Source organism: Triticum urartu, chromosome 7 (genome assembly GCF_003073215.2).
Source record: "Triticum urartu cultivar G1812 chromosome 7, Tu2.1, whole genome shotgun sequence".
NCBI lineage: Eukaryota > Viridiplantae > Streptophyta > Magnoliopsida > Poales > Poaceae > Triticum > Triticum urartu.
The window spans coordinates 119,407,806-119,423,697 of NC_053028.1; positions in this window are offsets into that span (position 1 = coordinate 119,407,806).

A 15,892-nucleotide genomic window follows, 5' to 3' on the forward strand; every position below is an offset into this window, starting at 1 on the left:
GCTTTCCGTGAGCATCACATTCCGGAAGGTCTCATGGATCGCAAGAGGGAGGAGTTCTGCAACTTCACCCAAGGAAGACTGACCGTGGATGCTTACAGTCGTGAATTTGGAAATCTGGCACGCTATGCTCCCGAAGAGGTATCTACTGACGCTAAGAAGCAAGCAAGGTTCCGCAAGGGACTTAGCCCTGAGCTTCGCCGCGATCTCCGTCTGCACGAGTGCACATCTTTTCAGAAGTTGGTCAATAAAGCCATTAGTGCTGAGACGGGCCAGACTGATTATGATGCTTCACGCAAGCACTCCCGTGATTTTGGCTCTTCATCCGGCTCTGGAACTCAGAAGCGCCGGGTGTGGATTCCGAGCACGGCACTGCCACCCAGGTTCATCCCGAGGCCATCCTTTGAGGCGCCTCGTCCCAACCCACAATTTGCACCGCCCAAGCCCTATGGTGGCCCCGCTGCTAATGCTGCTCCACGCCCCAATGTGGTGACATGCTTCAAGTGTGGAGAGCCGGGTCACTATAGCCGAGAGTGTCCCCAGAACAACAACCCCAATCAAATTGGAAAGTCCGTTGGCCGTGGTAAGCCAGCGGGGAAGACTTTCTACGCCAAGCCGGCCACCACTGCACGTGGCCATGTCAACTATGTTTCAGCCGAGGAGGCTCATGAGGATCCCAATGTCGTCCTTGGTACGCTCCTTGTTAACTGCCATCCGGCATCTGTTCTTTTCGATACTGGAGCATCTCATTCATTCATATCTGAGAACTATGCTCGATTGCATAACACGACATTCTGCGACATGCCCACTTCCATGGTAATTCAAACTCCGGGTTCCAAATGGCAAACCTCTAGAGTAAGCCATGGGAACGAAATTCTTGTCGATAGACTTGTCTTCCTTGCATCCTTAATAGCTCTCAAGTCCTCCGACATAAATATCATCTTGGGTATGGACTGGATGTCAGCTCATTATGCTAAGATCGATTGTGCCACTAGGACCGTTCAACTTACTCACCCCTCGGGCAATAAAGTTAATGTCTTAACTCGAGTGGCCAAGCGCCAGCTTTACTCCCTAAATGCCAACCCCCTTCCAGACCTTGAGGATGTTCCGGTAGTCCGAGACTTTCCGGATGTCTTTCTAGAAGAACTGCCAGGTGTTCCACCTGCCAGGGATGTTGAGTTTGTGATAGACCTTGTTCCAGGAACCGTTCCAATTTCTAGAAGACCCTACAAGATGGCACCCTTAGAACTAGCCGAGCTTAAGAATCAACTCGATGAGTCCTTGAAGAAGGGTTTCATCCGTCCTAGTTCCTCTCCTTGGGCTTGCCCCGTCCTCTTCGTTAAGAAGAAGGATGGAACGGATCAAATGGTTGTGGATTACCGACCTGTCAATTTGGTCACCATCAAGAACAAATACCCGCTTCCCAGGATTAACGATCTGTATGATCAGCTCGCTGGATGCTCAGTCTTCTCCAAGATGGGTTTGAGGTTGGGTTACCATCAAATCAAAATCAGAAACGGGGACATACCCAAAACGGCCTTTGTTACTCGTTATGGCCAATACGAGTACACCGTCATGTCCTTCGGTTTAACCAATGCCCCGGCTACCTTCTCTCGGTTAATGAACTCAGTCTTCATGGAGTACTTGGATAAATTCGTCGTAGTATACCTCGATGACATACTCATCTACTCCAAGAATGAAGAGGAACATGCCGAACATCTAAGGCTGGTATTGATGAAACTTCGAGAGCATCGCCTTTATGCCAAATTCTCCAAGTGTGAATTTTGGTTGCCAGAAGTGACCTATCTAGGCCATGTAATCTCTGGCAAGGGTATTGCTGTCAATCCCGAGCGAGTTCAAGCCGTCCTTGATTGGACTCCACCTGAGACAGTTAAGCAAGTTCGGAGCTTCCTTGGCTTAGTGAGCTATTGCCGCCACTTCGTCGAAAATTTCTCCAAGGTTGCTAAACCTCTAACTGAACTCCTCAAGAAAGATAAAAAGTTTGAGTGGACTCCACAGTGCGAGGTCAGTTTTCGAGAACTGAAAAGACGCCTCACATCTGCCCCCGTACTGGTACCACCAGACTTCTCCAAGGACTTTATTATCTATTGCGACGCCTCGCGACAAGGACTAGGTTGCATACTCATGCAAGATCGTCAGGTAATTGCCTATGCTTCACGGCAATTACACCCACATGAGGAAAATTATCCTACACATGATCTAGAGCTTGCAGCTGTAGTCCATGCACTTAAAACTTGGCGACATTACCTTCTCGGTAATCGTTGCGAGATCTTCACCGACCACCAAAGTTTGAAATATATCTTCACTCAAACAGATTTGAATCTCAGGCAAAGACGTTGGGTCGAGTTGATCTCGGACTACGACTTAGGAATAACTTACACCCCGGGCAAAGCCAATGTCATGGCTGATGCGCTAAGCTGTAAGTCCTATTGTAACAACCTGATGTTACAACAAAGTCAACCACTTCTCCATGAGGAATTTCGTAAGCTAAATCTTCACATTGTTCCTCAAGGATTCCTATCCACCCTGGTGGCGAAACCTACCCTTACGGATCAAATCATAACCGCCCAGCGGTATGATAAGGGCATATCCCGGATTAAGGAAAACATCGCTAGCGGAGTTGCTAAATGTTTCTCCATGGATGAGCGAGGTGCTGTTTTCTTCGAGAACCATTTGGTGGTTCCCAAGAAACAACATCTGCGTCAGTTGATCCTTAAGGAAGCTCATGAATCCCCTCTCACCATTCATCCCGGTAGTACTAAAATGTATCAAGACCTACGCCAGAGGTTTTGGTGGACTAGGATGAAGAGATAAATCGCTCAATACATTGCTAATTGCGACGTATGTCGTCGTGTTAAAGCAGAGCATCAACGGCCTGCTGGCACTCTTCAACCTTTGGCTATTCCCGAATGGAAATGGGATAAAATCAGTATGGATTTCATCACTGGGTTTCCCAGGACCAAGAGAGGGAATAATGCCATCTTCGTCGTGATCGACCGACTTTCCAAAGTAGCCCACTTTCTACCTGTTCGTGAGAGTATCACCGCTAGCCAGCTAGCTGATTTATACATCTCCCGAATAGTGTCTCTTCATGGTGTTCCATTGGAAATTAACTCAGACCGTGGGAGTCTCTTCACCTCTCGATTTTGGGAAAGTTTCCAAAATGCTATGGGAACTCGTCTCTCCTTTAGCACCGCCTTCCATCCTCAATCAAGTGGTCAAGTGGAACGAGTCAATCAAATTCTGGAAGATATGCTCCGAGCTTCTGTCATCTCGTTCGGAATGAGTTGGGAGAAATGCCTTCCATTTGCGGAGTTTGCTTATAACAATAGTTATCAAGCCAGCTTAGACAAAGCTCCTTTCAAAGTTCTTTATGGACGAAAATGTCGAACGCCTCTTAACTGGTCAGAAACCGGGGAAAGACAACTCTTTGGCCCGGATATGATTCAGGAAGCAGAAGAGCAGGTTCGCATTATTCGTGAGAAATTGAAAACCGCCCAATCTCGTCAAAAGAGTCAATATGATCATAAACATAAGACTATGACTTATGAAGTCGACGAGAAGGCTTACCTTCGGGTTACTCCGTTAAAGGGAACCCATCGTTTCGGTATCAAAGGCAAATTGGCTCCTCGTTACATTGGACCCTTTCGCATTCTTGCCAAACGAGGAGAAGTTGCCTACCAACTGGAACTACCTCCGCATCTTTCCAGAGTTCATGATGTCTTCCACGTTTCACAACTCAGGCGTTGCTTCGTGGATCCTATCCGTGGAGTGGACCACGAAACGCTTGATCTACAAGATAACCTCTCTTATCGGGAATATCCCGTTCGTATCCTTGGTCAAGCCGAGCGTACCACTCGACATCGTAATATCAAGTTTCTCAAGGTTCAATGGTCACACCATTCCGAGGAAGAAGCCACTTGGGAAAGGGAGGATCGTCTTCGACTTGAGTACCCCACCTTCTTTCCAGAGGATCCTAAATCTCGGGACGAGATTCTTTTGAGTGGGGGTGAGTTGTCACACCCTAGCTAGTCCAAGCATTAGAATGTGCATCATGTTTCAATTCTTCTTAAATTTGAATTGGGGAAGACAGAACCCCCAACACCCCCCCCCCCTGGAAACAACTAGGGTTTACTAAAAATATTTTCAATGAACCTGAAATGCCCTTCTAAAAAAGTTCACCCTCTTTGTCTTAGGTTAGAACCTCTGGCAAAATTGGTGCACAATTTTCTAGGTCAATAGAAGGTCATTGAATTAAATCATAAGTATTTGAATTTGGGCATTTAAATGCTATAAAATAATCTAAATGCTCAAATAATTCTAGGAATAAATGTTTCATGTTGGGAATAATCTAAACAGAGGCCACATTTATTTTCAGGATTTTTGGAAATGTTTTAGTATTTTAAATAAAGCTAAACAGTTGCAGTTTAATAGAAAACAGAAACTAAATCAAAAAAAAGAGGAGAAAGAAGCCCACCTGGGCCTTACCTGGCTCGGCCCAGCCACCTGGCTCAGCCAGTCACCCCCTACCTCGCGCCAGGAGGCAGGGGCGCGTGCTCGCAGCGCGCTGGCCACGCGCCGGCCACCTCCTGCTTCTGCCGACACCGGGAGACGCCCAGAGGACACCACGCGACCCCCACGTCTCCCTCTCATCCTCTCGCACTCTCCCCCTCGTCTCTCTCACCCTCCCCCGTGACGGCCGAGCATGTCCCTCGCCGCCGATCGTCGTAGTTGCCACTACAACCACTCCCTCGCCCATCCGACGAGCCCATTAGCTCCGCCACGACTCCCACGTCCTCCCCACCGAGCCACGCTTCGCCGGAAGCCCTGCTTCGCCGCCTTCGCCCTCGTCTTCAACCTTGGGCACCCGATCCATCTCCGGTCGATTCGCCGCCGCCAGGACCTCCCCGAGCTCGCTGACCCCCTCTCCGACTCCGCTGTGAGCTCCTCTTCCTTTCCCCCTAGCCCCCGTGCTCTTTTGGCCCCTTTAGCCGCCGTTTCCACCGCACCCGAGAGCTCCTCGCCGCCGGCCATGTCGCCGTCGTGGCTACGGGCGTGCAAGCACGCGTCCGAGCGCCTCACCGTGCTCAGCGCAGCACCAGGAACCCGTAGCCGCCACCAGTTCTTCCTCCCGTGCACCGTAGCCTCGAAACCGTCCTCACCCGACTCCGGCGACCGCCAAGCTCGTCGCCGGCGACGTTTCCGGCCACCCCGAGCCCAACTACCACCACCAAACGCTGCGGCTCGTTCCCAGCTATCCATCGATAGTCTCCGCCGTTGATTTGGTCGCCTGAGGGCGTTTTCCAAAGCCCTCCGCCGTCTCGGCCTCGCCAGCGACTCAACGCCGGCGGGATTAGCCCTGTTGACCGGCGGATTTGACCACTGACGTGGACTGGGTGGGCCCAGTTGACTCCCCTGAGTCAATGACAAGTGGCCCCCTCCCTCTGCTAATTATCTAGATTAGTTTCTAACTAAAAATTAGTTAGTTTAATCAGTATAGTCACTGACTAGTGGGCCCTGCCCAGTAATTAGGCTAACTAAACGTAGTTAGTGCACTGAGAGGCTGACAGTAGGGGCCCACCAGTCAGGTTTGACCTGGGCTGGCGCCTTTGACCTGCTGAGGTCAGCATGACGCAATGCTGACACAGTAATGCATTTTCTGGATTTATTTTTATACAGGAAATTCTAGAAAATGTTTAAAACTTCTAAAAATCATAGAAATTCAACCGTAACTCCAAATGAAATAATTTATATATGAAAAATTATCAGAAAAATTCAATCTATCCATCTGTAATGGTTTCATGCATGACAAAACAAGTTCACCTTGCTGTTTAAGCAGAATAAGGAAATGCACTATTAAGGCCATGTTTAATGAGCTAATATTTGAATCTTTGATTCAAATGAGTTCATTCCTTTCTAATATAACTTGCATTAGGCCAAGACACAATCATATTGCCATGTCATAGCATGCATCATATTGTTGCATATCGTCATGTGTTGATTGTATTCCGATGTGTTCTTCGTGGTAGGTTCTGCCTCCGAGGATATTCACGAGTATCCAACTGAAGGGCAGTATCCCACACTTGACTGGCGGCATGTGTTTCACTTCGTTCCTATGTCTGTCCCTTCGGGGAAATGTCACGCGTGATTCCGGAGTCCTGCCTAGCCTGCTACAGCCCGGGTTCCCCGGAGTCCTGTTAGCCCAGTGCTACAGCCCGGAATCACTCGTGATGACCGACATGCTCGATGTGATTCATGTATGCCTGTCTCCATAGGTCTGTGCCGCTTTGGGTTCACGACTAGCCATGTTGGCCCGGGTTCTCTGTCATATGGATGCTAGCGACACTATCATATACGTGAGCCAAAAGGCGCAAACGGTCCCGGGCCATGGTAAGGCGACACCCGTGGGATACCGTGCGTGAGGCCGCAAAGTGATATGAGGTGTTACCGGCTAGATCGATGTGACTTGGAATCGGGGTCCTGACAGCGTTGGTATCAGAGCCGGACTGCCTGTAGGTTCGTTGAGCCAAACTGGTCGATGTCGAGTCTAGAAATGCTCTAGTTATATGTAGGGGAATTGATTGTGGGAGGGAACGTAAGGTTCTTTTACTCCTTTACCTATGCCTCTGATCTGAGTCATTCTCTCCTCATTCAACGTGGGTTAAGGACTAGGCTCTCTTCCTCTATCAGGTTCACGTGTTACTAATCCGTAGTAGCTTATAGGATTGTTGTTACAAGTCCCAGTTCAGTTTCTACTATTCTTAGTATGTTGCTAATTGAATCAGAACCTTGATATGATGTTGTTGAGTGGTATTGCGAACTGTTGTGGATGTCTCAAATCTTTTTCTGAGCATTTACAGCTGTTATGCTGTCCAATTTTCCCTAGAAATTCTGATGTCTTTAATTGTGGTTGTGCTTTCAGATGGCCAACCATGTTCAAAACCAAGTGGTTCGCCTGACCCGGTGCCTCGACGTGCCCGGTCATACTGCTATGTAGTCCGGGTAATGATCGAGACGGGCTACCGTTGGTATCCCGAATACACCGTCGAAGAGCAGTTCCGCGATTTTAATCAAAGCCAATATCTCTGCACCGTCAGGATATTTCCTTCTTATCCTGGGTCTACCGAGCCCCTTCACTGTTCCTATGGACTCGGGGTTACTGTTGAGATGGCTGTGCAGGATGCTGCCTATTCCATGATGACCATTTTGCGAGTCCGGACTGGCCTGCTCGGAACACCGACTTCCGTTACATGCCAGCTTCACTTCCGGGAGCGCAAGGGTATCTTCAGGCTATCTATGCTGACTCCACTCAGGAGGACTCATTAACTCGTACCACTGCCGAGATGCTCGAAGATAAGGACCGAGAGAATCGGGCCTTGAGGCTGGAGCTTTTCAATACCCGTGCTGATCATTGGGCCACATTGACTCGGTTTGCACCTGCGGTGCAAGCTGGATGTATGGATACAAGGGATCTGTATCCTGTGAGATCAGCTCTGCCAGACATGGTGGATTGGCGTGATGTGGGAGGCATCACCCCACCCCGTGGTCCCCGCAGGCCACCGTTTGTTGGTCCAAGACCTCATCCTAGCCCCTTTGGTCCACAGGCTCCTCAGGACTGTCTGTTCCCGGATGGTCATGTTGAACTTCCAGGCTACGGAGGTGACTTCTATGAGAACTACTACGGAGCTGTCTGAGTTAGTAGTAGTACCACTAGTATTGTAGTAGTTGTATCTCCACTGTCCTGCGTGACTTGTGGAATACGACTTAGTGTGTAGTCAATTCCGGAGGTGTAGACAAATAATGTATAGGAGCTTGGAATGCCTCCGATGAGATGTAATGTCTTTCATCATAGTTGTACTGTAGCCTGGGCTTGTACTGAACTATGTATGATGTGTATGACCGTTGGTATATATATGGCAGTTTTATATTACCATGACATACGGATGAACATCTCGGCATTCTGTGTTATCCATTACATTCTGCACTTCCTTGCTAAGTTTGAGCCATCCTTGTCTAAACCGTTGTCTTGTTTTCTCCTAGGATGGTCAACACCCGCAGCAACCCTGCCCGGAGCAGGGGGAAGCCAGTGCAGCTAGGGGTGAAAATCTGCCTCACCCGCCTTCTCTGGCCGAAGTGATGCTGGAGGTCGGAGGATGGTCAACACCCGCAGCAACCCTGCTGCCCCGGAGCAGGGGGAAGCCAGTGCAGCTAGAGGTGAAAATCTGCCTCACCCGCCTTCTCTGGCCGAAGTGATGCTAGAGGCGGAAAGAAACAAGCGTGAGACTAACCGCCTGCTGGAGCGGATTGAGCAGAACACTGCACGCCACCCGCGAAATGACTTGGTGTCAATCAATGACTTTATCAAGCTGTACCCACCAAAGTTTAACCATTCCGTCGAGCCCCTCGACGCGGATGACTGGCTTCGCAGCATCACCCACAAGCTACGTTCTGCCAACGTAGCCGAAGCCGACAAGGTTACTTATGCTGCCTATCACCTCGAAGGCCCTGCTAGCCTTTGGTGGGAAAACTTCGAAGCTATGCGCCCGGTCGGGCCAAATCACTACTTGGGCTGAATTCAGTGAGGCTTTCCGTGAGCATCACATTCCGGAAGGTCTCATGGATCGCAAGAGGGAGGAGTTCTGCAACTTCACCCAAGGAAGACTGACTGTGGATGCTTACAGTCGTGAATTTGGAATCTGGCACGCTTATGCTCCCGAAGAGGTATCTACTGACGCTAAGAAGCAAGCAAGGTTCCGCAAGGGACTTAGCCCTGAGCTTCGCCGCGATCTCCGTCTGCACGAGTGCACATCTTTTCAGAAGTTGGTCAATAAAGCCATCAGTGCTGAGACGGGCCAGACTGATTATGACGCTTCACGCAAGCACTCCCGTGATTTTGGCTCTTCATCCGGCTCTGGAACTCAGAAGCGCCGGGTGTGGATTCCAAGCACGGCACTGCCACCCAGGTTCATCCCGAGGCCATCCTTTGAGGCGCCTCGTCCCAACCAGCAATTTGCACCGCCCAAGCCCTATGGTGGCCCCGCTGCTAATGCTGCTCCACGCCCCAATGTGGTGACATGCTTCAAGTGTGGAGAGCCGGGTCACTATAGCCGAGAGTGTCCCCAGAACAACAACCCCAATCAAACTGGAAAGTCCGTTGGCCGTGGTAAGCCAGCGGGGAAGACTTTCTACGCCAAGCCGGCCACCACTGCACGTGGCCATGTCAACTATGTTTCAGCCGAGGAGGCTCATGAGGATCCTAACGTCGTCCTTGGTACGCTCCTTGTTAACTGCCATCCGGCATCTGTTCTTTTCGATACTGGAGCATCTCATTCATTCATATCCGAGAACTATGCTCGATTGCATAACACGACATTCTGCGACATGCCCACTTCCATGGTAATTCAAACTCCGGGTTCCAAATGGCAAACTTCTAGAGTAAGCCATGGGAACGAAATTCTTGTCGATAGACTTGTCTTCCTTGCATCCTTAATAGCTCTCAAGTCCTCCGACATAAATATCATCTTGGGTATGGACTGGATGTCAGCTCATTATGCTAAGATCGATTGTGCCACTAGAACCGTTCAACTTACTCACCCATCGGGCAAGACAGTCAATGTCTTAACTCGAGTGGCCAAGCGCCAGCTTTACTCCCTAAATGCCAACCCCCTTCCAGACCTTGAGGATGTTCCGGTAGTCCGAGACTTTCCGGATGTCTTTCCAGAAGAACTGCCAGGTGTTCCACCTGACAGGGATGTCGAGTTTGTGATAGACCTTGTTCCAGGAACCGTTCCAATTTCTAGAAGACCCTACAAGATGGCACCCTTAGAACTAGCCGAGCTTAAGAACCAACTCGATGAGTCCTTGAAAAAGGGTTTCATCCGTCCTAGTTCCTCTCCTTGGGCTTGCCCCGTCCTCTTCGTTAAGAAGAAGGATGGAACGGATCGAATGGTTGTGGATTACCGACCTGTCAATTTTGGTCACCATCAAGAACAAATACCCGCTTCCCAGGATTAACGATCTGTATGATCAGCTCGCTGGATCCTCAGTCTTCTCCAAGATGGATTTGAGGTTGGGCTACCATCAAATCAAAATCAGAAACGGGGACATACCCAAAACGGCCTTTGTTACTCGTTATGGCCAATACGAGTACACCGTCATGTCCTTCGGTTTAACCAATGCCCCAGCTACCTTCTCTCGGTTAATGAACTCGGTCTTCATGGAGTACTTGGATAAATTCGTCGTAGTATACCTCGATGACATACTCATCTACTCCAAGAATGAAGAGGAACATGCCGAACATCTAAGGCTGGTATTGATGAAACTTCGAGAGCATCGCCTTTATGCCAAATTCTCCAAGTGTGAATTTTGGTTGCCAGAAGTGACCTATCTAGGCCATGTAATCTCTGGTAAGGGTATTGCTGTCAATCCCGAGCGAGTTCAAGCCGTCCTTGATTGGACTCCACCTGAGACGGTTAAGCAAGTTCGGAGCTTCCTTGGCTTAGCGAGCTATTGCCGCCGCTTCGTCGAGAATTTCTCCAAGGTTGCTAAACCTCTAACTGAACTCCTCAAGAAAGATAAAAAGTTCGAGTGGACTCCACAGTGCGAGTTCAGTTTTCAGGAACTGAAAAGACGCCTGACATCTGCTCCCGTACTGGTACCACCAGACTTCTCCAAGGACTTTATTATCTATTGCGACGCCTCGCGACAAGGACTAGGTTGCATACTCATGCAAGATCGTCAGGTAATTGCCTATGCTTCACGGCAATTACACCCACATGAGGAAAATTATCCCCACATGATCTAGAGCTTGCAGCTGTAGTCCATGCACTTAAAACTTGGCGACATTACCTTCTCGGTAATCGTTGCGAGATCTTCACCGATCACCAAAGTTTGAAATATATCTTCACCCAACCAGATTTGAATCTCAGGCAAAGACGTTGGGTCGAGTTGATCTCGGATTACGACTTAGGAATAACTTACACCCCGGGCAAAGCCAATGTCATGGCTGATGCGCTAAGTCGTAAGTCCTATTGTAACAACCTGATGTTACAACAAAGTCAACCACTTCTCCATGAGGAATTTCGTAAGCTAAATCTTCACCATTGGTTCTCAAGGATTCCTATCCACCCTGGTGGCGAAAACCTACCCTTATCGGATCAAATCATAACCGCCCAGCGGTATGATAAGGGGCATAATCCGGATTAAGGAAAACATCGCTAGCGGAGTTGCTAAATGTTCTCCATTGGATGAGCGGGGCTGGCTGTTTCCTTTCGAGAACCGTTTGGTGGTTCCAAGAAACAACATCTGCGCTCAGTTGAATCCTTAAAAGGAAGCTCATGAATCCCCTCTCACCATTCATCCCGGTAGTAACTAAAATGGTATCAGACCTACGCAGAGTGTTTGGTGGACTAGGATGGAAGAGAGAAATCGCTCAATTACATTGGCTAATTGCGACGTTTGTCGTCGTGTTAAAGCAGAGCATCAACGGCCTGCTGGCACCCTTCAACCTTTGGCTATTCCTGAATGGAAATGGGATAAAATCAGTATGGATTTCATCACTGGGTTTCCCAGGACCAAGAGAGGGAATAATGCCATCTTCGTCGTGATCGACCGACTTTCCAAAGTAGCCCACTTTCTACCTGTTCGTGAGAGTATCACCGCTAGCCAGCTAGCCGATTTATACATCTCCCGAATAGTGTCTCTTCATGGTGTTCCATTGGAAATTAACTCAGACCGTGGGAGTCTCTTCACCTCTCGATTTTGGGAAAGTTTCCAAAATGCTATGGGAACTCGTCTCTCTTTTAGCACCGCCTTCCATCCTCAATCAAGTGGTCAAGTAGAGCGAGTCAATCAAATTCTGGAAGATATGCTCCGAGCTTCTGTCATCTCGTTCGGAATGGGTTGGGAGAAATGCCTTCCATTCGCGGAGTTTGCTTATAACAATAGTTATCAAGCTAGCTTGGGCAAAGCTCCTTTCGAAGTTCTTTATGGACGAAAATGTCGAACGCCTCTTAACTGGTCAGAAACCGGGGAAAGACAACTCTTTGGCCCGGATATGATTCAGGAAGCAGAAGAGCAGGTTCGCGTTATTCGTGAGAAATTGAAAACAGCCCAATCTCGTCAAAAGAGTCAATATGATCGTAAACATAAGCCTATGACTTATGAAGTCGACGAGAAGGCTTACCTTCGGGTTACTCCGTTAAAGGGAACCCATCGTTTCGGTATCAAAGGCAAATTGGCTCCTCGTTACATTGGACCCTTTCGCATTCTTGCCAAACGAGGAGAAGTTGCCTACCAATTGGAACTACCTCCGCATCTTTCCAGAGTTCATGATGTCTTCACGTTTCACAACTCAGGCGTTGCTTCGCGGATCCTATCCGTGGAGTGGACCACGAAACGCTTGATCTACAAGATAACCTCTCTTATCGGGAATATCCCGTTCGTATCCTTGATCAAGCCGAGCGTACCACTCGACGTCGTAATATCAAGTTTCTCAAGGTTCAATGGTCACACCATTCCGAGGAAGAAGCCACTTGGGAAAGGGAGGATCGTCTTCGACTCGAGTACCCCACCTTCTTTCCGGAGGATCCTAAATCTCGGGACGAGATTCTTTTGAGTGGGGGTGAGTTGTCACACCCTAGCTAGTCAAGCATTAGATGTGCATCATGTTTAAATTCTTCTTAAATTTGAATTGGGGAAGACAGAACCCCCAACACCCCCCTGGAAACAACTAGGGTTTACTAAAAATATTTTCAATGAACCTGAAATGCCCTTCTAAAAAGTTCACCCTCTTTGTCTTAGGTTAGAACCTCTGGCAAAATTGGTGCACAATTTTCTAGGTCAACAGAAGGTCATTGAATTAAATCATAAGTATTTGAATTTGGGCATTTAAATGCTATAAAATAATCTAAATGCTCAAATAATTCTGGAATAAATGTTTCCTGTTGGAAATAATCTAAACAGAGGCCACATTTATTTTCAGGATTTTTGGAAATGTTTTAGTATTTTAAATAAAGCTAAACAGTTGCAGTTTAATAGAAAACAGAAACTAAATCAAAAAAAAGAGGAGAAAGAAGCCCACCTGGGCCTTACCTGGCTCGGCCCAGCCTACTGGCTCGGCCAGTCACCCCCTACCTCGCGCCAGGAGGCAGGGGCGCGTGCCATCGTCGCCTCCACGCGCCGGCCACCTCCTGCTTCTGCGACGCCGGGAGACGCCCAGAGGACGCCACGCGACCCCCACGTCTCCCTCTCATCCTCTCGCACTCTCCCCCTTGTCTCTCTCACTCTTCCCCGCGACGGCCGAGCACGTCCCTCGCCGCCGATCGCCGTAGTTGCCACCACAGCCACTCCCTCGCCCCTCCGACGAGCCCATTAGCTCCGCCACGACTCCCTCGTCCTCCCCACCGAGCCACGCTTCGCCGGAAGCCCTGCTTCGCCGCCTTCGCCCTCGTCTTCAACCTCGGGCACCCGAGCCATCTCCGGTCGATTCGCCGCCGCCAGGACCTCCCCGAGCTCGCTGACCCCCTCTCCGACTCCGCTGTGAGCTCCTCTTCCTTTCCCCCTAGCCCCCGTGCTCTTTTGGCCCCTGTAGCCGCCGTTTCCACCGCACCCGAGAGCTCCTCGCCGCCGGCCATGTCGCCGTCGTGGCTACGGCCGTGCAAGCACGCGTCCGAGCGCCTCACCGTGCTCAGCGCAGCACCAGGAACCCGTAGCCACCACCAGTTCTTCCTCCCGTGCACCGTAGCCTCGAAACCGTCCTCACCCGACTCCGGCGACCGCCAAGCTCGTCGCCGACGACGTTTCCGGCCACCCCGAGCCCAACTACCACCACCCAACGCTGCGGCTCATTCCCAGCTATCCGTAGATAGTCTCCGCCGTCGATTTGGTCGCCTGAGGGCGTTTTCAAAGCCTCCGCCGTCTCGGCCTTCGGCCGGCGACTCAACACGCGGCGGGATTAGCCCTGTTGTGACCGGCGTGATTTGACCACTGACGTGGACTGGGTGGGCCCAGTTGACTCCCCTGAGTCAATGACAAGTGGGCCCCCCCTCTGCTAATTATCCAGATTTTTCTAACTAAATTTAGTTCAGTTTAATTAGTATAGTCACTTGACTAGTGCCCCTGCCCAGTAATTAGGCTAACTAAACGTAGTTAGTGCACTGAGAGGCTGACAGAAGGGGCCCACCAGTCAGGTTTGACCTGGGCTGGCGCCTTTGACCTGCTGAGGTCAGCATGACGCAATGCTGACGCAGTAATGCATTTTCTGGATTTATTTTTATACAGGAAATTCCAGAAAATGTTTAAAACTTCTAAAAATCATAGAAATTCAACCGTAACTCCAAATGAAATAATTTATATATGAAAAATTATCAGAAAAATTCAATCTATCCATCTGTAATGGTTTCATGCATGACAAAACAAGTTTACCTTGCTGTTTAAGCAGAATAAGGAAATGCACTATTAAGGCCATGTTTAATGAGCTAATATTTGAATCTTTGATTCAAATGAGTTCATTCCTTTCTAATATAACTTGCATTAGGCCAAGACACATTCATATTGCCATGTCATAGCATGCATCATATTGTTGCATATCGTCATGTGTTGATTGTATTCCGATGTGTTCTTCGTGGTAGGTTCTGCCTCCGAGGATATTCACGAGTATCCAACTGAAGGGCAGTATCCCACTACCACTCCATCAGGCAAGCAACCATTGATCATTCCAGTAACTAGATAAAACCCACTAGCATGTGTAGGAGTTGATTGAGCCATGTATGTGTTTCCTACCTTGCTATGCCTGCTATGCTTAGAGTTGTGTCAGGTTTGGTCCGTCTGGGTTATGGGATAGAGTGAAATGGTTATATCGGTAATGAGAGGGATGTGATGAACATGTTTTGGTAAACATATCGATGAGAGGACATGTAGGAGTACATGGTGGGTTGTTTCATTGAGGCCATCCATAAGAACTGAGATCTGTATGTGTGATTTAATATGCAGTTACTACCATACGTTGGGCCCGAAACCAATGGACCCTCTCGGCTTCTTAATCACCCTAGTACTCTGCCCAGGAGTTGCAAATAGTTTCTGGTGTTTGTAGGTTATGTGTTGGCGGCCGTGCGTAGCGCTGACCCTAGGGGTGGGCTATGTTGCGGTAGATACACCGTGGCACGGTGTACCGAGTCACCCGTTTGGTGTCTCGGGAACCCTGTTCACATCGTTCGGGGCCGTATGTGGAAACCTCGGCCGGACTCCCTGCGGATGGAACCTGGATAGGCGATGAACCTGGACTAGAGACTTGAGTGTTTAGGTAGGCCATGGCCGACACCCTCGTTGGGCCTCCGCTTGAAGGTTGCCGAGTACATGTCATGTAAACGACGGTAAGTGGTGAAAGCGTGTATGAAGAAGTACACCCCTGTAGGGTATAAAACTATTCGAATAGCCGCGTCCGCGGTAAAGGACTACTTGGTTGCCTATACAGTTCATAGACAAGTTAATGGTTACTACTAAAAGACTCAAGATAAGTGTGAGTACCGAGGATGGCCCTTTCGTAGGATGATGAGAGAGGATCCCCGGTGGAGTATTGTGTTGGTGAGTAGTGGACTCGTGTGCGAAAAATATTTTACTAGTGGAGTTCCGTAGGATAGATTAGCCAAGAGTCAAAGCTGGCGTGCTGCAATAACCCCACCACCTTCTTGAGAATGAGCATGTATAGTAGGTTCTGTTGTAAGACTTGCTGAGTACCTTTGTACTCATGTTTGCTTAATTTCTGTTTTCAGACGACAACACCGCCCCCTCCGATGGGTTCTACGTAGACCTTGACGTCGACGAGTGACTAGCCACCCAGGTGGTGATCCTGGCCATGGAGGGCCCTATGTAGATA